The sequence below is a fragment of the Ursus maritimus genome, unplaced genomic scaffold (genome assembly GCF_017311325.1).
Source record: "Ursus maritimus isolate PB19 unplaced genomic scaffold, ASM1731132v1 scaffold_19, whole genome shotgun sequence".
Taxonomy (NCBI): domain Eukaryota; kingdom Metazoa; phylum Chordata; class Mammalia; order Carnivora; family Ursidae; genus Ursus; species Ursus maritimus.
The window spans coordinates 55,051,649-55,057,818 of record NW_024424341.1 but is presented as its reverse complement, the minus strand read 5'-3'; positions in this window follow the sequence as shown (position 1 = coordinate 55,057,818).

Sequence of the window (6,170 nt, the reverse complement as noted above, 5' to 3'; positions counted from 1 at the left end):
GGGAGAATGGGGAGTGATTGCTCAATAGGTATAGTTTCAGATTTACAAATGGAGAGTTCTGGAGATGGATGGTGGTGATGGCTGCACACAAGGCAGGTGGATTTAATACAACGGAGCTGTACAATTAAAAATGGCTCTGGAAGTAAATTTTGTGTTATGTGTATTGTAAACTAAAAAAATAAAAATAAAAGAAAAACAATTGGAGCACTTCAAACAGTGCTCGGAATCTGGGAAGAACTGTAGAAGAAATAGCGTTATTTTTGTGATTAGTTGTGGAATCCCATCCCCCGTCCCCCACACTTCAGAGCTGAGCGGATCCGGGCAGATTGTTTAGCCCGCCCAACCGCCGGCTCCGGAGCCTCTGTGTCGGCGCGTCCTCAGCCAGCGGTCTTGGAGCGCCCCCTGGTGGGGATTCTTGGCACCGCAACTTGCGTAGACCGACAGCGTCCCGGATCTTGTATACAGGACGGTGGCGGGAGGGGGTTGCCGTCTATCCCCGGAACCTTCATTCCTCCCTCCGGCCGTTCTAAGATCTGGCTGCACACTCGAAAGTCTCTCGGCGTCCCTCTCCTTGCCTGGACGGGCCGAAGGGCCGGGACAGGGTCAGCTCAGGGGGTGGGGTTCGGGGGGCTCGCGCGGGGACACCAGGACCTCAGCCTTGGGGATTCCGTCTACACCCCCACACAGGACTAGGGATGGTAATAAGAGGGGCCCTGGGGTCAGACCCGGGTTAGAGCTCTTCTTCTGCACCTCTCTGAGCCTCAGTTTTGTCGTCTGGGAAATGGGATTGGAAACCTGCCTTTGTCCCGTTCTCTAGTGTCAGCCCTGGAAAGGGCTCCGGGGCTGGCTTCCACCACTTGGTGAGAACGGGGGTAAAACCTGAGGGAGCTGAGTTAGGAAGTAGTGCTTGTTTGGATAAATCTAAGCATGGATTTCATGTGAAAGAATAGTTGTAATCTGAGATCGTCTCCCAGCCACTTTCTGGCTTTGTGGTTTCCTGTCTTCACGTGGGTTGTATTTTTATGTTTGTTTCTATTTGTTTTGCGTTTATTTGTTTTAGGCCGCAGAGGAAGTCAGTGATCCTGTATTTGGGAGTCGCCAGGATGCGGGGATTACACCAAGGGGGACACCCGAACTTTGGGAGCCTGCTCAGGGCACAAGCTCCCGGTGATGCTCCGTGCAAAGACTCGGGGAGGTTTGATACCTTCAAGGTGTGGCGTAGGCTCGTGTCAGCCTGTGTCACAATCACACTAAGGCACACTCACACGCTCACACACACAGACTCACTGAGACCAGCACGCTCATAAAATACACACTTGGTCACAACTCAAGCATTCTAACATACACCGAGGCACACTCATGCACTCACACATACACCCGGCCCACCCAGGTATACACAGAGATGCACACACCTTTGAGCATTCACACACACCACACCTGGGGAGTGGGGCGGGGCATCAGACTGGGACTGTGCTGGGACCCTCCCTCTCTATGGAGCCCTGGGCTTCACTCTACTATCTCCCCCACCGCCAAGCCCCACCCTCCTGACCAGGTGCCTTATTCCTGGTCCCCACTCCCCAGTGTCACCTCTTCCCATTCACCTTGCACATAGCAGCACAAATCTGTCCCTGCCCCTCCCTAGCTCAGAACCTGCCATGGTTCCCCAGTGCCCTCAGCACAGAGCCTGGCTCCTCATCATGGCCCCGGAGGTCTGAAAAGGTCTGGCCTGTACTCCTCCCTGGTCTCATTCCAGCTTAAAGTGCCTGGACCCGCGTCAGGTGTCCCCTCTGGGCGGTCACTAATGTCTCAGCCTCTGAACTGTGAGCCGCAGGAGGGCGGGTCCAGGACTGTCATGGACATTGATGGGTCCCCAGCACCATCCAGCCTGTAGAAGGGGTTCAAGGAAGTTCGTTGAATGAGGAAATGGATTAATTCTCCGTTTAAACTTTCGTTCCATAGTCCTTTCCGCTGTGCTTCCCTGTGCCCACCAGAGGGCGCTCTGACCCAACAAATATCGAATTCAGCGCGTCCATCTCCGGCTTTGAGAAACGAATAACAATTTAATCAACCTTTATTAATTTCAGCCCTGCTGCCTGCCAGGCCCCTGCTAAGTGCTCCACACAACTGATCTCTACATCAACAGCGAGATGAGACCTCATCAACATAACCAAGGAAAACGCGAAGCCAAAGAGAGGCAAAGCATTGTTGCAGACCCAGGTTTTCTGACCCCAGAACCCCAGTTCTCCGTGCCCTGGTGCGCACAGCCCCAAACTTGCTCTGTGCGTGGGCTTTTCATGTTTCAGTCACATTCCCACGACGCCCCGAAACAAATACCTGTTTCATCTATTGTCTAGTTTGTCCAAACAACCTGGCAAGTCCTTATGTCCTAACAACTTAGTAGCCATTTGAATATATATAAATTGAAAGAAAAACCCCCAATATTTTAATTCTTTTTTAAAAAAGATTTTATTTGAGAGAGCGCGTGTGTGCGCACGCACGAGTCGGGGGAGGGGAGAGAGAGAAGCAGGGAGCCCCACACGACCTTGATCACAGGACCCCGAGATCACCACCTGAGCGGAAATCAGACACTTAACTGAGCCACCTAGGTGCCCCTTCATTCTTAAATAAGCATAATTATTTACTAATGGGATATGTGTGCCTGTTGGGCACTGCACTTCTCAAACCTTGGGATCAAACTGAGCACCGCTGCCTTCATTCTCTGTTTCTCATGGATTTTTGGGTGGGGTTTGCTTTTTGTTCTCTGCCACCCGCGAAATCGCAGCTTCACGAAGCTATGACGTCATCGAAAGGCTAGTAGCGAAGGGCGAAGTTGCGAGCTACCTGAGCTGGTAGTTCACACAGTGTCCGACAGATGTCGCTGTGTTTCAATAAAAAAGTTAGAATCTCTCATGGCTTGGGAACACGCGGTGCTGGTGCTTTTCAGCATATAAACAGGTAACTGTCAGAGCAGGTTTTTGTTTGAGAAGCACAGATAGTTCACGAAAAGCTGACTAAATATATACAGGAAACGAAAACTGAATCTCTAATTCACACTGCTATGCACCAAAGTGGACTCTAGAGTTCTATGCAAAAAAACCCACCACCACCACCGAAACCCACAAAAAACCATCCAGCTCAGAAGACTAGAATGTAGGGAGCTATCCTGATGAACTTGTGGGTTTGGATCAATAAGAGGTACATCTTTTTTTTTTTTTTAAGATTTTATTTATTTATTTGACAGAGAGAGACAGCGAGAGAGGGAACACAAGCAAGGGGAGTGTGAGAGGGAGAAGCAGGCTTCCTGACGAGCAGGGAGCCCGATGCGGGACTCGATCCCAAGACCCTGAGATCGGGACCTGAGCCGAAGGCAGACGCTTAATGGCTGAGTCACCCAGGCGTCCCAGTAAGAGGTACATCTAAAACAAAACTTCAAAAATATAAACCATCAGGCAAAATCCAGGTGAATCTGATTAGCTCTTAAAAGTTTTCACTACGCACAATAAAATAAATGGTAACTGTGTGAAGTGATGGGTGTGTTAACAACCTGATTGTGGTAATAGTTTCCCAGTATATGCATATACCAAATCATCCCATTGTACACCTCGAACTTATGCAATGTTATGTCAATTATTGCTCAATAAAGCTGGAAAGAATTTTTTTAAAGATTTTATTTATTTATTTGAGAGAGAGAGAAAGAGCACGAGCAGGGGAGAGGGAGCAGCAGACTCCCTGCTGAGCAGGGAGCCCGATGTGGGGCTCGATCCCAGGACCCCGAGATCATGACCTGAGCCAAAACCAAGAGTTGGATGCCTGAGCCCCCCAGGAGCTCCAGAAGATGGGTTTTCAAAACCACTCTTTTTAGGGGGCACAAAAAAATTAAGCTTGAAGTCCACCATCCTAGGTGACTTTCATCTGCTATAAATGTTCTTATTTAACTTAAAGGGGAACAGAAGCACAGGACACAGTCCCTAGAAGAATGGAAATCCCAGGTTGATGGAGCAGGAAAAGTTCCTTCTGACCAAAGACCTGCAATAAAATTAAGCCAAGGTCAAGGAAAGGGGGTGAGGGTGGGCTGCGGCAGGCTCGACCCGCCAGCTGTCTTGTGTGTCGTTCCAGAAGGGTACACACAGGTACACACACATGTACAGTGTGATATATTCTTTTAGCCATACAAATGGCATCATTCCACACACCTTTCTACTCCTTGTATTTTGCCCTTAACAGCACTTCTCGGAGTTGATTTCTTTTTTTTTTTTTTTTAAGATTTTATTTACTTATTCAACAGAGATAGAGACAGCCAGCGAGAGAGGGAACACAAGCAGGGGGAGTGGGAGAGGAAGAAGCAGGCTCATAGCAGAAGAGCCTGATGTGGGGCTCGATCCCAGATCGCCGGGATCACGCCCTGAGCCGAAGGCAGACGCCTAACCGCTGTGCCACCCAGGCGCCCCCGGAGTTGATTTCTTATCAGGACACTTAGAGCTGTGTCTTGACCACAGCGAACTGTCTCTTTTATTTTTTTCTTGTTTTCTTTTTTCCTTTCTCCCTCCCTCCCTTCTTCTTTCCTTCTTTTTATTTTCTGGGGTAACGGCCTTATTGAGATATAATTCACATACCATGCAATTCACCCATTTAAAGCATACACTTCAGTGGCTTTATGTCCATTACAGAGTCATGCAACACCACTACAATTTTTTAACATTTTCATGACCCCCCAAAGAATCTGTATACTCATTAGCAGTCAATCCCCACCTTTCTCCCTCCCCCTTCCCTCCCAGCTCCGGACCAGCACTTATCTGCTTCCTGTCTCTATGGATTTCTCTAGTCTGGACAGCTCATATAAACGGAATCATGGAATATGTGGTCTTTTGTGACTAGCTTCTTTGACTTAGCATAATGTTTTCTTTAAAGATTTTTATTTATTTTAGAGAACGAACTCAAGCGGGGAGAGGGGATTCCCGGATGAGTGTGGAGCCCAATGCAGGGCTCAATCCCGCGACCCTAAGATCATGACCTGAGCTGAAACCAAGAGTTGAACCCTCAACCAGGCGCCCTGACTTAGCGTAATGTTTTAAAGGTTCGTCATGTTGTAGCGCGTGTTAGTTCTTTGTTCCCTTTTTACAGCCAAATAATACTCCATTTCTTGGATGTACCCCAGTTGGGCTATCCATTCATCGGTCATGTGCATTTGGGTTGTTTCTGCTTTTTGATTATTACGAACAACGCTGCGATGAACATTCATGTACAGGTTTCTGTGTGGACAGATGTTTCCATTTCTCGCGGGTAGAGATCTAGGACTGGACTGCAGGGTCATACGGGGTATTAGTCTGCTCGGGCTGCCATCACAAAACTTACCACAGACTGGGTGGCTTGGACAACGGAAACGCATTTTCTCATAACTCTGGAGGCTACAAGTCTGAGATCTAGGGCGGAGGTGACTTCTTCTGGGGCCTCTCTCCTTGTCTTGCCGATGGCCGGCTTCTCTTGCTGTCCTCACATGGTCTTCTCTCTGTGTGTGTCTGTGTCCTAATCTCTTGTTATCAGGACGCCAGTCATATTGGATGAGGACCTACCCTACTGACCTCATTTAACCACCTCTTACTGTCCCCGTTCACTCACTTTTGGAGGTACTGGGGGGTTAGGATTGCAACATATGAACTCGGAGGGGATGCAATTTGGCCCGTCCCATGTGGTTACTGTTTTACCTCTTGGGGAACTGCCAGACTGTTTTCCACAGCAGCATTTCTTTTTTAAATTGTATTTTTAAAGATTTTATTTATTTAAGAGAGAGCACGAGCAGCAGGGGGAAAGCAGAGGGAGAGGGAGAAGCAGACTCCCCACTGAGCAAGGAGCCTGATGCAGGACTCGTTCCCAGGACCCTGGGATCATGACCTGAGCTGAAGGCAGACACTTCACCGACTGAGCCACCCAGGCGACCCCCACAGCAGCGTTTGAATTTAAATGTGGCTGTTTTCTCTGCACTCCTCCTGCCCTCTCAAGAATTCTTGTGAACTGAGACAAAGCTAACCTAAATTGTTTTCAAATGTAGAGACATGCAGGCTTATTTAATGGTTACTCAACTTGACTCACTGTCAGACATTGTAAGAAGTATTAGCTAACTGCGACTTTGCTGGTCACTTTCTGTATTTAGGGCATCGATACCGCCCCCCCCC